The 17,402-nt window shown below is 36.2% G+C and overlaps 1 protein-coding gene across 5 annotated transcripts in view; it reads left to right on the forward strand.

Annotated features, from left to right (window-relative positions):
- The window catches only part of ROBO1 (roundabout guidance receptor 1), a 727,411-nt gene that overhangs the window by 552,125 nt on the left and 157,884 nt on the right, over positions 1-17,402 (forward strand). The window lies entirely within an intron of this gene.

The raw sequence follows: 17,402 nt of genomic DNA on the forward strand, positions 1-17,402 counted from the left end.
ATGGTAAAACTGGAAGTTCTTGAAACAAGTTTTTTCTCAGATGCTATGTAACACTAAGAGATAAAATTATTTGACTGCTTTAACTTCACTGTATTTTTTAATACTATAATTTTTCAAGTCATTGTCGCAGTAGAGATTCTGCATATTTAGAAATAATTTTAAAAGTTAACTAAAATACAGCATGAGGCCCTGATAAAGTTTTTTGCATATAGCTAAAAAAAAAAGGAAAAGCAAGCATTATTACTCCAGAGATGTTTTTAAACTGATAGTTTTTTGTGGGTTGTAAAGCAATGTTTTAGTTCAACAGTTGAATCAAACTATATCTGTACCCTTAAGAGGATACTAGTATTACAGGTATTAAACTTTACTGAAATAATTTTCATCTAGTCTTACACTCTAATATTAACGTGAGTTGCTTAGTTATGGTTAAAATGAAATATGGATTATGAAAAAAAACCTTTTGTATGTCTTTGTGATGGGGCATAATTGTATTGTATGGCTCTTAAATAATCTGTATTCTCATGGAAATGACAGAATTATTCTTGTGGGCAGAGTAGTGCAATGATGATGAATACTCTTGCTTTCAAGACCCAAGCTGACATCTCAGTGTTGTGTTATGCTGAGAGCTTGACAGGACCACTTGATTCAGAACTAGTTTATGGCTATCTCCTACATACTCTTTTGGAATGACAGAGCCTAACATGCAAAAAGGCAAATAATGCTTTTACTCAAATCTGTTTTTTTCTTTGCTATTCAATACTTTTATGATAAGATCTAATCATCTCTATTCTGAAATCTCTATCAGACCTGTTTCTTTACATTGTGAATGTAAGCAAGTTTTCAGTCCACAGGCTTTTGTTAATAGGCTTTGGAATGGATCTGAAATTAAACTTAATAGCAGAAGATGCCCTTTTGAGGTCCAGTTGTTAATTGATGCTGAAGATGTCAGTTTGATAAGTCAAAACATTCTTCTTTAGAAAAAAAAAAACAAACAACACAACAAAACACAGCAATCAACTCTCCTGATTTATTGCTTTTAATTAGGAGAAATGGAAAAATGGGCTAGGAAGATATGGACTGTTGTATGTGTAATTGCATTGAAAGGGGCACAAATTTTCCTTGTTGTCTTTTTCTCATTCCATTTGCTCATTGAAACTTTGTATCATTTACATTCATAATACAAAACAGTTAGACCATTAAACCCAAAACATTTTAACTGTTGTATTGGCTCGATGATGTTTTTGAAATGTCAGTAATATCTTGTATGTATATAAAGGTAACTTTCCTAGTTCAAGAGGGACAGGGGTCTGCCAGAGAGAGTCCAGCAGAGGGCAACAAAGATGATTAAGGAACTGGAGCATCTCTCTTATGCCAAACGTTGTGAGAGAGCTGGGACTGTGTAGCCTGCAGAGGAGAAGGCTGAAAGGAGACCTTATCAATGTCTAGGAATATCTGAAGGCTGGTTGTAGGGAGGATGGAGCCAGACTCTTCAGTAGTAATTGATACCAGGACAAGGGGCAATGGATACAAAGTGAAACACTGGAAGTTCCATCTGAACATAAGGAAAAACTTTTTTACTGTGAGGGTGATAGAGCACTGGAACAGGCTGCCCAGAACGGTTGTGGAGTCCCCTTCTCTGGAGATATTCAAGACCTGCCTGGATGCAGCCCTCTGTAATGTGCTGCAGGCAATTGTGCTTTAACAGGGCAGTTGGACTAGACATTCTCTAGCAGTCCTTTCCAACTCCAATGATTCTGCAATTTACCACGGGCTCTGTCACTATGCTTGGAGCTGCGCTACTTATTGCAATAGAAGAAGGTGTTGGGAAGGGAAGTATGTCAGTGGTAATTTTTGCCTCTCTGTGGCAGCTGTAGAGAAGCATCATGGAAAGCTTTCCTGGTATTAGGATTGTGTGCTGGAGTGCCCTGTCCTGATTTCTGGAGTTCTGTTAAAACCCCAAATCTACTGGCAGTCAAAAGCAAAAATACTGTTCAAAGGAGAAAAACAACATCTGATGGTTGCTTCCTGATTATTTGTCAACATACGGATACATAGGCACCTAACCCCACTTAATTTCTATGTAGTTTGTGATGCTCTGGTAAGACTTGAGGCTATTGCTGTTAATATATGTTTATGCTGACTGTGAGCCAGCTACTGCCTAAAAGCTTTTATTGCCTTTTTCTTGCTGGAAATGCTGATTTAAACTCTTCTGACTCTAGCTGCTCATTTTCATAGAACTTGTAGGAGTGTAATTATCTCGGAGACCATAGCCTGATGGTAAATTTGGTTGAAAGTGACTGTAGTCTGTGGAGTTATTAGGACACAAGGAAGCAGATAGATAGGCAATCTGTCTGTATAAACCTTGCTTCTTTAGGAAAGCTACTTTTATTTAAAAGTATCCTTCACACTACACAGAGTCTTTCAAATCTCATTATATCCTGCAGGTATAATAGATAGGAACCGTGTAGGAACTTGTTTTTACAAAGAGAATCCTGGAGGGTGGTAATATCCCCTGCAGCAATGGCAATATTTTAGGACTCCAATATTGAACAGTTCTGCCTTGTATACATTTTTGTAGTGCCTTTACAATTGAAGTGTCTTTGAGTTATGGATTAGACAAAAAGGCAAACAGTGTTTCTCTTCTTCCTCTTACGGAAATGATGGTGTAGCACATATCTTATTTGATTTGGTTATTGCTATTAATTCCTTTTTATCACATATTAGCAATAAATAATTCTGTAATATGAGGGTGGTGCATCACTGGAACAGTTTGCCTAGAGAGATGCTGGAGGACATTCAGGGTGAGGCTTGATGGTACTCTGAGCAATCTGTTCTAGTTGGAGATGTCTGTGCTTATTTTAAGGAGGTTGGACCGGATGACCTTTAGAGGTACTTTCCAACCCTATACATTCTCTGATTCTAAGAAAAAAATGCCCAATGAAAACATTCATCATGTTTGAATGAAGAAGGACCTGATCATTGGACTAGCCCTGTGAATCCAAACAGGGAGCTAGATTTGTTGAGCTGGCTTCTTCAGGTGATTTTGACTCTACCATTTGCATAAATGTTGTTAATTAAGTGTATTTGTCTAGTCTTGTGTTTTTTCCATCATCATCCTACTGAAGTTTTGGGACTTTGTAATCACGCACATATATGCACATGCACACACAAATCTGAAATGGAAAGATTTATTCACTGTCAAAACAGAAGAAAGTCTATAGAAATCTTGTCCTTGCCAGTGTGCTGCATTATATATCTCTCTACATAAAACTTGTTAAACCTTTCAATATAGTGATTGTGGAAACTATTGTGAAACTCTAAAATTACCATTTAACATCTGCTAACTTGCTGATGTATCTCCACATTCATCCAGAATAAATAAAAAAAAAAAACTGAGTAAAAAAACCCCAACAAACTACTAAAAAACCCAAAAAAAATCAGTCTGCTGTCTCCAGATATATGTCTTCCATATTATCATGACAGACAATACCAAGTTTTCTTGTAGTTGTTGCAGAGAATTGTGGGATGCAGTTCGTGGAAGTTGGGACTGCCTCTATAAATGACTTGTTTGTTTGAAAAAGATGTTTTGATATATTAATTTTTTTTTTTCAGTTTGTGATTCAAAGTAAAGAAATGAAGACCACTTAAAGAAGATAGCACAGAAGTCACAGTTTCTGCATTACACTATATCAGGATTTTTTGGAACAAGATTTCATAGATCATTGTTCTAATCCATATCTCCAGAAAGAACAAGCATCAAGGGGTCATCCTGTTGTCATCCTGACAGAATGTTCAAACTTGAAGAATTGAAGTTAAGCAAATCAAAAGCAGAGGTTTTGACATTAAGGATGTCATCCAACATAATTGTGGGTGTACAGTAATTTTGCACTTCATATTTTGAATGCAAATCAGAGGAGGCATGCTCTGTAATAGAATGTGGGAGTTGTAAGATAACCTTTCTTCAACCATTCAAATTAATTTTGCTCCCAAATCTCGCCAAAGAAGCTATGTCCAAGTAAAACTTCTCAGCAGTGTTTAATTATCTTAAATTTGGCTGTTGTATTACATATATTACAGGAAAAGAATTTTTCCATAAACAAGGATTGTTATCATATATCCCTGTTACTGTTATCCATTACTTAGAGCACTGTTGGTCCTTTTCCTCTGAGGAGAGATCTAGACTTTGTACTTATCCTTTTCTGGCATCTTTTTAACTCGGTAGTTAGCTGACATCTTTTGTAAAGTGTGATGGCAAATCTCAATCTCCAGCTAAAACCCTGCCAGACTAATTGTTTAAAATATTTAATGAGTTTCAGGAGTGAACACAGGTTTTTGAATTTATGACAAAGTTGGATTAAATACGGATTCTTTAGTTGAGAGAGCAGTATGAGCAGACATTTAAGGGAGAGAGGTGAAAGGGGCTATTGTTTTTATAAATGTGATGGAAATTTCCTGATTTTGTTGGTCTTATTTCTGCTATTCTTTTAAAAAATATTTCTCTTCAAGTGTATTTTGGTGGTTATTGAGTTCCTAAATACACATGAGCATATGTAAATTATATTACTAATATCATAGCTGGTAAATATTCCCACCTGCTCAAGTTCAAATTTGTGGAGATATTATTAGTGGAACATTTACACCTGGGTCCATGGACATGTATGTAGGCAAATGCCTTTAGGAACAGAGATTCCTAAATGTTTCCTGTTTCTTCTTAATTTCCTCCATTGTCTAATTCTGTTGTTCACTCTGTGATACAGATTCTGCCGTGCTGTCTCATAGGTGCAATGTTGTTAGAAAAAGATGTCATTAATATCCAAGCTTATTGTTACCCAGTGGGACAGTAAAGAAAAGTTTTGTTCCTAAATCTACAGAAATGCAATCAAATGCCTTCTTGTTATGCCCAGGTTATGCAAGTTGTAAAAACAGAAAACCAGTGGAAGGGAGGTAGAATTTCTGGGGAGCTGGGTTTAACTCAGCAGAATGCATAATTTAAATAAAGTGACAAACTGTCAATAATTAAGCTCATCCCATTTCCTCCCATTTCTTTCTTTAATGGTATTCAAAAAGTAGTAAAGCAAGGTATCTTTTGTCTTTTAATTAATCAATCCTTTCTATTGCACCTGAGTTTCTATTGAATACTTAAGCTTTCATAGCAGGCAGTGTCTTTTACACAAAGTTAAGATATGTCACTACGCTGTTCCAAAATGTTTAATTTGACTGTCTGGGTAAATTGAAATACTGGAGATTAATACAGCATTAAAAATACAATGAAATGTGCATTTCCCAGTCAGTTAAATACAGGCAACTTGGAATTCTTAAGTGGGTATAATTAATCTGTTAGACAAACGGCCTCTGTAATACTCAGGTTATATCATTTCCCAGTAGTATTTTTATTTTAAAAATTATTGCTTTATAATTTAACACTGAATGCTCCCTGTAGAAAAATTAGAGTGCAGTCTTGTAACGTAAACAGTGTAGATTACTGCTGCTTAGTTTGGTCTTCTTTGTATTTCTGACACGTTCATAAAATTTATTGTGAGGCATATGACACAAAATCACTTATTTTAAGGTTGCTGGACAACATTTGCCAAACAATAGTAAAGGTTTCTCAGAGAGGTTTTATTTCTATTCGCTAGAATCTGCCACACAAAGTCATTTATTTATTACTTCCTTTCTGGAGATTTCATGAGCAGAGTTTTTCCTTGGTTTGTTCTGAAAGTCAAAATGCTAAGACATTTTCCAAACTACCAAAAACAAAGTAAGCAGGTTTTGATGAAAGAGGTGTATTTCCAATATCTTATTGTAGTTATAAATAAGGGTAAAATTAGCCATTCATAAAGAAATAAAAAATTATACAACCTATTTAGCTGGTTTATATTTAGCTATAGCAACAGAAACTGTAACCTGAACTGTTGACATTCTCCTTGTTACTGATTTTATTGTATTCTTTTCCACTCCCATTAATCTGTCTGTATACACAATTTAGTAAATAGTCTACGTAGATACACTGTAAATAGTACTGAAAATCGGATGAATGACCTGGTTTTTAATCCTCATTACAGTTTAATTTGTTTTATTGGAGATGATTTCTGACCTTGTTTTTTTTTTTTTAACTGCATACTTAAAACCTTCTGACATGGGAAACATTTTAAATATATATTTCGCTTTATTAATTTATCATAATGACAAGTAAAAGATTTGTGTACCTTGAACTGTTGGGTCAGTATAAAGCTATGTCCTAGAAATGAAATACTGTAATTAGAATTCCTTAGAGGCAGTGTTTTCTTTTTAACTTGATGTTACAAGAGAATGACTTCAAAGACTTCGGCTACTTTAGCTGATAGCAGAGCAACTCCCTAAGGCGATCTCAGTTAGACAGCTCAGGGATGGGCATTCAGTAGTAGATAAGGGAGTCTGTGAAGTTAATGAGTAATTCTGCCGTTTAAAAATGCATTGCATTTTTATTCATTGATGAAAATTACAGCTTTGACGTCTTAGTTAAAAGTTGAGTAGGAATAGGGAAATGGTGCTGGTATTAGAAGTGATCAGAGGTGATAATGTCATAGCACTGGCAAGTAAGCATTTTAAAATTAAGTGTCTTTCCTTCCAAAGAATCACAGAGGAGAGAAACTTGTGAGATCCTCCCATCACCAATGCAGTTAATTCCCAAAGGAGAGTAATTAACGTTTAAATTAGTTAAACATCGGTGCATCTTTCATATGACTGGGACAACTTTCCACAAGCTAATTGCACATTATTTGTTAGTTTCACTCTTCCCCCACCCCCCATTTTTGTTTTGTTTTGTTTTCTATTGGCTGTGGTTTATTTAATTCTCTTGAATTTCTGCAAATTAGCCTATTGGGAGAGTGACTATGTTCCAATTTATCACTTTTGGTCTGCAAAAGCAAGGCGAGATGTTCTCTGTGCACAGCCTGTAGCCCCCTGACAGGCTGGTTCTTGTGGGTAAGAAGTCGTGCATGGTGGGGGCTGCCTGTTCTGCAGACAGTACCAGTGCCTGAGGTGTTGAGAAGCTGCCCAGTGCAGCCAGCTTCTACTGATGGCATGTCCACAAGGGCTGGACCAGGGCTGAGGACGTCTACACAAAGTCAACCCTAAAACTGATTCTTTCCCTGATTTTTAGTTCAGGCTGGAGGTTCCCATTCTCTGTGCTACAATGTTTATAAAAAAGTTGATATGCTAAACATCAACCAGAAACTAGAGCTGGGAAGAAGCAGGAAAACACCCTGGATGTATAGGATGGATGAAGGCTTTTGGGCTGCGATGTCTCAGGCACATATGAGCACCTGTCACTGGTATGGAGGCTGGCAAGCAGCATGGGAAATCAACCTGGGAGAACAGGTTATCCTGAGCTCTTTGTTTCCTGAGAGCTGCTGTTTACATGGGTAAGATCTTCTCTGAGGCAGCCTGCCTTTCCCTGCAAGGTTCATTGCTTATCCTGGCTCCACATCCTTCTGACAACTGAATAGGGATGAGCTGCCTGCAGCTGCCAGCCTGGTGCCAGCCCGCTAATGACAGGAGCAGAGGGGGAGGGAAGGTGCCCCCGTGGACTTGAGGGCATCTATTTACACAGCACGTAGTGCTGAGTCAGCCCAGCCTGGTGCATTTCTGGTCTTGCAGTGTCTGGGGGGCTCTGTGCTTCATAGCTGGTGCTTAATAATATATGCAAGTTCTGAGCTTCAGTTTAAGGTTCAAAGCTCAGGGTGGCTACCAGTGTAAGTCCACCAGACTTGTACAGTCTAAGCAGACCCTCTCTTTTCTGCTCTTGGTACCCAGAGGCCGTTTTCAGGGTGGTTCCATTTCATGTCATCTTAGTCAAGGGAAAAGTTAGTAGTTCTGCTTACTTCTGCATAAACTGTTCCTCTTAAGTCTTTGAGTACCGTTTTTATTGCTGCCCTTAAATTGTCATCTGTGTGTTGAGATGCTTGTGAGTTACTGTGTGGAATGTTCTCTCTGTAAAATATCCAATACTAAATATAAAGAGATTCTGAAATCTTTATGTCATGTCACAGAAACTGTTTTGCATGTGTTTATGAGAAATCCAGTTTAATTAAATTTTGTGTTAATGGGAAGGAAAACACATACCTGCTAGTAGGTATTTCAAATAGTAAAAATGCCTTGATCTTTAATGGTACTATTATTACTCTAAACTGTTCCACTGAACCGTGGAATAGTAAGCTGAGATGATGTCTGAATGACATGACAACAAATGAAGTAAGTATAAATATACTGTAAAAAATTGTGGTTTTCTAATGCACTAGCATATTTTCTAGAGCACAGCTACTACTACTACAGTTAGAAAAGTGTTGTCATACACCAAAGCTAAGTTATCCTCTTCGTTTAGAAGAAGGAGACTGCGGACTGTGTGCCTGACTTCTTTCTTTCTGACCCCTGAGAGCACGCATTGACTTCTAAATTCACAGAAATCAAATTATGTGCTACTTAGTTTTTGAGTGCCTTTCATCTCAGTATAAATGTAGACCAGGAGTGGACCTCCTGCATGACACAGGCCTTAAAATTTCACTCAGTGATTTCAATATCCAGCCTGCAATTTGTGGTTGAGCTAGAATTTATCTTTAAGATGGTAATTAAAAGATTTAAAATGAGGGAGAACCTACTACATTCCTTGACTGTTGAGTGTTCTCCGTATTTGCTGCACTGAATTTTTCCAGTTGCAACTTTCAGCAATTTATTTTTATCTTTCCGTTTGCCAGATTAAAGTGTACCTTTTTTTCTTAGTAACAATATTAATCTTTCTAGATATTTAACTAGACAGTAGTGTTTTAGGCTTCACAGGCTGCAAACATGATTAGGATGATGTTAAAAAAAATTATAAAGTGAAGTACTTAACTATTTATTTACATTAGTAGCTTGTGGTGCAAAATCAGTGTCTTTTGTTATATGTCCCATGCATCATAAATATATTTAAACCATCCAAATATATGGAATCTTATTTATTTATTTATTTATTTATTTATTTGTGTTCACCAGGAAAAAACTGTAAACATACAGTGTAAATTGTATTTCAGAGTTTTTAACAATAAGATTCATATTAGAACCAGAAAGATTTTATCTTACAGACTGTGTTGTGTGCTATTTCTTAATCTTAATTCTCCCTGAACTTTTGTATGGTCTTGCAGATGTATTGTGACAGTTTCTTCCTACCAAGATTGAGGTAAAGGGCAGGCAATACAAATGCAGAAAACATAGTTTAGCTCAAGACAAGGAATTAGATTTGATATAACAACTTTGATGGTGTAGCATTACAGGAATCCTTCAGGATGAAATGTCCATGGAAAATTTAATTAACCAATCTTTTCAGTATCTGAAGATTGTTGTTTATCAAGTATTATGTTCCTTTCACCTATCTTAGAACTATTTTTAAACTAATCTAGTTTGTCTTTTATTTTAAAAGCTGATCAAAAAATGCAGGAATTTTTGTGTCTGTAGCAGTTATTTTAGAAAGGAAAAACATTGTTTAAGATAAACTCAAAATAAAAGCCTGGTAATGCCATTGCTGTGAGAAATAAATCCACAGGCTGACTTGGCAACAGGAGATGGAGAAATATATCTCCTGACACAAATGTCAATATTTATTTTTTAATTATTTTTTAAATTTTAAGAAAACAGTAAGTTTTAGCTTTGCTTCTTACTGTCATAGGAAAAGTGTTGTATATGCAATTAAAAACCCCTTGAAATTCTTTCAAAATCTCCATTATCATTACTCTGGCTGTAGCATAATCTCTAAGGATTGCCATTTTAATGCTAATTCCAGAAGCAAATGGAGCCAGCTGACATGCATTATCAAGAGAAGAAGGTCAGCATAGCAGCTAGAGACGCAGGAAGCAGCAGGAGACTGCATTATTACTCATTACGTATATTACACTAGACCTTAGGGATTCCTGCTAGGACCAGGACATTGCTATGCTTGAGACTATACAAATGCAGCAAGAACAGTCCATGTTCTGAACGATACCAAAACAGGAGCAAGCAAAAGGTTTATGTAAATTGTCTTGTTTGTTTGTTTGTTTTGTTTTTTTTTTCTTCTTTTCTTTTTTTTTCCATTTGCACATATCGAACCAAAAAACCTGGCAAGTAATTAGAAAAAATACAAGAAGTCTTTTGCTGTCCGTTATGCCTCTGGCTGTGACTCAGATCTTTTCCCTTAATGAGTGTCATTAGAGAAAGCATGTGGGAATCGCTGGTGTGTGAATTCCACCTGATGGTAAACATATCTGCGTGTACTCTTTCTTATAAGTATACATATAGTAAAAATCTTCTCGAACTCTGTGAAATGCATCTGGCTGCATGCACCATCAAATGAAATTAATTTCAGTACAAATAACTTCTTATTGCATTGATTATTTTTTTAACTACCCCTTCCCCCAGCTTGTCATTAGCCACAATTCTTGTTTTCACCTGGGGATTCATCATAATTCAGGTCTGGTCTGCTATACACACTAGGTCTGGCTTTCATAATGTTTAAGACTGGGAAGGACAAATAAATAGTTTAGTCTCTCTGGGACTGTGCATGTCACATCTGTTAAATGTTGTATATGCAAAGACTGGCATACTAAGACTGGCACCTTTATATAAATAAAATTATTTGTCAGGCTGAAAACAGCAGAGACTAAAACAGTACAGTTTTTCAGATCTATGCAAAATTATTAGTTTGCCAAGACAATCTCAGCAGGTGTGTCATCATGCATGATGAAAAGGGTGATTTGTTTCCTCTTTCCTTCCCTCCCTTCCTGTCAGTCAGACCTACACTTTGCATCCCATCTGATTTATACATGGGGGATCACCATGACTCTCAGTGGGCAAGCAGTGCACACGGGCTGGTATCTAGGTATAGTAATTCTTTGGTAGTCAGTGACTAATATGTAAAAAAGCGTTTTCCTTTTATTGCTTACTTCCATGCTCAGAAGTGGAAAAGAAAAATAAAATGTGAAAACTGAAAGACGTCAGACCAGAATGCATGTGATCACATCTACATAGTAATCTAGACTTGCTGGGATTTCCATACAGTCCTAAGTTTAGCCTGTAAGACTAGGTTCTCTCTTAAGACTTAGAAGTGATGACTACATCTCTGTCTTAAGCTTTGGGAGTCAAAATTGTAGGTAGCCTTCTATCACTGTATAAAGGTGGAGCCATTCCTCACTTGTACATGAAATTTTTCTTTGTATGCAGCCACTGATTGTTGTATTGCTTTTTTTTTTTTTTTTTTTTTTTTTTTTTGTGACTGTATTTCATTAGAAACACATGTTATGGCAGTTGTCAGCAAGCATTGCTGTATAGCATATTTTTCTTGATGTGGTTCTGGAAGCAGTGTAGCTATTTATTGGCTTAAAAGTTGGTCAAAGCCTGCACTGCTGCAGAAGGGAACGGGCTGTTCTTAACTTCAGCCACAGCCACACATTCCCATTCCTCCCCCACCACTGGCTCTTGTTCCCGAGTTGTAGCATGGTGAATCAAGTTTGCTCATCTGAGTAAATCTACCATGGAAAAAAAACCAAAACACTCATGTCTCCATTTGAATTGGCAAGCTGATCCCAGTCCCCGTGAAGAGCACTACAGCTGCCTTCTGGCCAGAGGTAGAGAAATGTGTAACCTTTTTTTTCAGTGGTAGTGTAATGTCAGATTAGTTTCACTTGCTTGTGGCCAGATTGTCTCTAGAGCGGTAGTGTGCCAAGGTTCGATGGGCTCTGGCATGGCGCCATACTGCTGTGGATATACTTCTTCCACATCCAACAGTAGCTTCTCTGGAGGCTTGCCATCTCTGTTGTTTTAGTTGTGCTGTATGAGGACCTTCCAAAGTTTAGGTTTTAGTCTTTTATTACACTAAATGGTACTTTAATCTCAAAGGTGTTATTTTTGTCAGTATGAAATATATTTTGTTGATTTGCAGTTGTTAACCTGGTAGATTATTCTGTAGCAGTAGCCAACTTGCTTTAGTACTTTAATTATCTACATATCTACTAATCTCTGTCATCTGCACCCTTGCAATAAATTTAATGTTTAGATCATTGTTCCAAAAAAGAAACAAAACACGAACCCAACCAAACCAACTAACCAAACCCACAACCCAAAACAGTTGGAAACAGCAGTGTACTAGGAACAGGTCCCTAGGGGCCTTAAAGCATTGCTGCTTGTTCTTTGTAATCCAAAAAGTCATAAAAGAGAAAACATATACTGCAAGCATTTAATAAAATCAAGTTCAGCTATTATATTGTAAAGGAAAATTATAGGTATCAGCACAATACAGAGCACTAACACCTTCACAAAAATATATCAGGTTGGTTTGCTGGTCCTGCTGGTTGACATTATTGATATTTGTAGGCCCTAGCTATTTATTGTCAGAACAATGAACATATTTGATTGTTCGTAGTTTCCAAGGTTTGAGTATTTGGGCGTTTATTGTGTAATAGTATTTCCTTGGCTTGCTTACTTTACTTTCCTTTTTCCTACCTTTTTTTTTTTTTTTTTTTAACTATTAAACCTCTTCTAATAATTTAAAATATATTTAGGGATGAAAGTAAGTAGGAAAGTTACAAATTAAACTAGAAAATTTAAAAATCTTTGTGCACTAGTGAATATCTAAAAAGACTCAGAAAAAATCCCTACATGGTGTCTTAATGGTTCCTTCTTTCTCTTAAGGAGTCTCATTAATTTCTCAGAAAATAAAATCTCTATTAAATGAATTCCACATTTTTCCTAATTACCAACGGATATCATAATTAAAACTCAGCATCTGTAAATATGAGTCAATTATTGAAAAATACATATTTCCGCTGTTGCTGTAAACAGAGCACTTTTGACAAGGACACTAGCACATGCTGCTTATTAGAGATAAGTTAAAATTAAGTGCAATTTTACTCCCAGCCACAGGAGAGTAAGAGCTTGATCTTAAGTTGTAGCATGAAGCAGAGTGGAGGTCATTTCATGTGTCATTGTTTTTGTACATAAAATCTGATAGGAACAGGTCTTCAGATAAATCCATTATAACGCCAAGTGCTGTTACTTCTGTATCAGGTGATGCAGTTAATAGAAAAATTAATGTAGCTCCAGCAAATTCTTTAATATATTCCAGGTGACTAACTTTATCAGTGTAAATAGAAAATATGTTCCCGTTTTGTACGTTTCCTGCAAAATAATCTTTTTGGCTTAAAGCCAAGTCAGAATACTCAGAATAGCCTTTTTGACATGCATCAAGGTTTATAGAGTGACTCTGGGTTTCCTAGTATCAGAAACATGAACAGGAGAAAGTTTTTGCTTGCTAGTAGCAAAATCCAAGTAAAAGCAAGGAAACAGAATGAAGTAATTTGTATAGACAAAGTCTAATACTTGAAAAAAAAAAAAAGGAATCATCATCAGTGTGTCTAGTAAAAGAGTTTTTGCATAGTTGAGATGAAGTACTTAGGCTTATTATAAATCTTGGGCCATATTCTTAGCCTAAGCAAACAGAGGAAGCTTCACTAATTTCAGATAAACTGTGCATATGTAAATAGGGTGAGATTTTAGCTTTCTAGAGCAGTTAAATAGCCAGTCACTGTCTCTGTCAATACCTGTTAGAAAGTATATATTTTTGAGTCTCTTAGTCATTCACAGATTAAAATGCAGAAAGGTGTATTGTACATACATACAATGACAAATAAGTAGAAGAGACAAAATGAGATCTGTTAAAGAAATCTGCTGTAAGTCTTGTCACAGCTGAATGTGCTGAAGATTGTAGATGAAACCTCACTTTTGAGTTTGTAGGATCAACAGAACGTGGATATTTTCCTTGTGAAAAACTGTTCAGTCTTCCTCTCAGTACAGTGCTTAATTCAATCCCTAAAAGACTAACAGGGTTGGGTTTGTTTGTTGGGGTTTTTTGCAATCATCAGTTTTAGCATCTAGTTTAATTCCAGGTTAGGATAGTACTAAATACCAGTTTACAGTAAGGGGAATCAAAGTAGCAGTGAATACTCTCCAGACTTGCTTCCTTATGAGTGCGTAGGTCCTCTTCCATGGTCTCCAAAGCAGAAGATTTAGAAGGGCTCATCTGCTGCTTGCTTGTCCTGATTTCCCTGTTCATTGACAAATTGTGTGACTGTGGACATGCTGGCTTATTTGTGCTTCAGTTCTCTTGTCTGTAGAAAGCATATAAAAGTGATTTCCTAGGCATAGTGTTATTTTGAAGCCTTCAAGTGCCATGACAGGCAAGATCAGAACAATACAATTGCTTGATCACACATTGTGAGTTATGCACCCATGAATGTACATTGTGAAAATCCTGTTCAGCTCTGACTACGTACTCAGGCAACAGTCTTCTGGGAAACCCTCTCTTTAAGGACTGAATAACACTCCTAGAATATTATCTCACTTCCTTTTATTCACCATGGGATGAATTCAGTTGCATGGCCTTATTAAGATTTACCTAGAATTTTGATGCTTTCATTTCTACCAGGGGATTGGAAACATGAGAATCTGTCCCAACAAAAGACGCCTGGTCTTTTCAAAATATCTTTTTGTATTTTAATAGGAAGCAGAGAATCGTGGTATATTCCATTACAGCTTTCTTACAGAGTTTTGTACAAATTCTGTACCTTGTGATAACTCTCTTCAAGGTTATGGATGCTAGCATTTCAAAAGTTTCTTTCACATTCTTAGGACTAGATCTAAGGACGATAACCTGGTTGCAGTACCTCACTTCCATTGCCTTAATTCATAGAATAATTAGAATAATCTTTCTTACATACCACTGACCTCAGGAATACTTTTCAGTCTAAGACAGCTCCTATAGTTCCATATTTAATTTTTTCTTATTTTTTAAACTTATGAAAATATCTTTAGAAATAAAACTGCATTCTCCAATGCCATTCTTTCTAAATATGAAGTTCAACACTGGGAAAACAGTTCTGTCTTTCTTTGGTGACTCCCTTCTGTTATTAAATTAACATTTAGCATTCCAACATCTCTCTCCTTTTGTTAGCATTTTGATACTGCCAGTTCAGGGGAAATGAAACCATGAATTCTTGCTGTTTCAAAACTGCAACTCTATAAAAAAGTCAAATGGGCAAATTGTTATCAACACGTATAAAGGAGCTATGGTTATATGTTAGGATCATATACCTGATATTAAAACTCCATGCTGAAGCAACCAATAGCCATCATAGAGGAAGAATTTTAGCCACCAAAAATGCAGTGTATGTGAGCACCAGTGATTAAGAGGTGCACTTTTTGTATCCCATTAGGAATCTGTGGTATACAGTTCTCCATGATAAGTTATCTTAAAATGTTTTTGGTTGTGTTGTGTTCTGTTTTGCTTCACTTCCCCTTGGAAAAGGAGATGTCTGAATATTTTTGTTACCACATCTGCTGCAGTTTTAAAACAATTTCTTAACATTTCTTTGCTTAATATCCCATGAAAGAATACTTTGATTTGAACAGATTTCCAGGTATAACAGATAAAGTCCAGAAGGGTTTAGATAATTTCCACTCAGCATGTAGTCCTGCCCACTCAAGGGACAAACTGTGGTTTTGTTTGCTACTGGCTCTGCTTCATATTTTCAAAGTTGAAGAGCCATATTTTGCATGATTTTCCCAATCTGTGACTTCTTTACGTCTTCCATTGGTATTGACACTGTTGAAGCAACAGTATTGCAGAAGCAGCATATGTGAGCTAAACCCACAATCTTAAAGATACAGCTGTATTACCTATAGGAAAGCCTTTTTTTCCCCCATATAACTTCTGTGCTTGCTGTTACTCTAAGTTGGCCTCAGTTCTGAAAGTTTACCTTTTAGGGATTAATCAAAGCATAACACTTGAGGCCAGTTGACATAAAGACATTCATACACAAATATACATAGCATTTTTAAATGCCTGTATATCTTTCAGCATAACCTCTATGTTTATAAACACATCTGAATCAGAACTGCAGTTCATTTTGGTAACCAATTTTGAACTTAATGTATATATTTTAAAACCAGACATCTGGTTCTTTTAGAATAAAAAGTCCTAAAATGTACACAGCCTTGTGGAACAGAAAATGTTCCTGGTTTTTTATGTTGAGTTTTCCTGAGATACAGTTTTTATACTATTTCCCATTTGTAGTGTAGGGTATCTCTAGAATGTGTTTCCTGAAGATATAGTCTCCATTTACAGTGGGACACAGATGTAAAGAATCTACAATCTGTATCATTGGTTGAACAGAAACAGCAGCTGGCAACATGTCTCAGTTGATGTGTATGAAGTCCCCACAAGTGGGTTTCAAGCATCCATGCAGGTGTTTATCCTTCAGCTCTCGGTGAGAAAGGGGACCTGAATCTTTTATAGGAGCACAGGATTCAGAAGGCTTAACCCTCATGCCTCACATCTTATGGCACAGTTGGGTTGTTGTCTATACTGTTGTTGGGTAATGAAAGAAAGATCATAAATAATTTTTAGAACGTTAGTCTTCATAGCATCAGCTGGTTCACAGATCCAGATAAACTTTTCTTGTGTCTCTTACATACTGGTTACTACTATGTTTAATTTATATGCATATTTTCTAGTGGTATATGGCATTCTTTTGGAGTATTCCACTCCTTTGGGACCAAGAGCTGTGGCTAATCAAGGGTGGTTGTTCTTCACAATCAAGGATGTTCTTAGATGAGTGAAACATACAATGTGTAAAACTTGTCTATTCAGTCTATATCAAACTATATTGCAGGCTGGGGGTTTTTGCCATATGTGAAAAACAGCTATTTTATCTAATCAAGTGATTTTCCATTTTTTAATTTTATAGAGGTTCACCTGTTTACCTGTGACACATTTGGCCACATAGAGGTTAGAGTTGGCAGTATGCTATCCATGGGACACACTATTCAAAAACTGCAGCTATTGAAAGAAGACAATGCACTTACTAATGATGTTTTTCTCCTCAGTGCATCTGTGAAAGGTGTCCTCTTATTTGCATAGTCTGTCACATCTGTTTGTGAGCTCTTCAGTACAGAAAGCACCAGGATCATGTAGTGTCTTTGGACCATCATTTATTAAACTGTCAGAAGTCTGACACAGACTTGCAGTCTATAGATGGTTTGAACCAACTAAGGAATAGTTATTTAATTTTGGAGAGAGAAAAATATTCCCACTTATTATGTAAACATCACTTTATTTTTTTTTCTTTGCCAAGAAATATGGATTACCTTTGCATTGACTATAATTCTAATGGCTCATATACCAAAATAAAATCATCTGAGTCCTTAGAAGTACCTAAGTACTTGATTATTAGATCTTGTAAAATAATTTATTTATTAAAATCGTTACTTCTATTTTTTTTTCCTTCTGTGTGTGTTCTGGTTTTTTCAGACATCATGTCAAACCTTGCTGTTTCTTTTGAGAATAGATACTTAATATAGAA

This window comes from Apus apus, chromosome 1, assembly GCF_020740795.1.
Source record: "Apus apus isolate bApuApu2 chromosome 1, bApuApu2.pri.cur, whole genome shotgun sequence".
Taxonomy (NCBI): Eukaryota; Metazoa; Chordata; class Aves; order Apodiformes; family Apodidae; genus Apus; species Apus apus.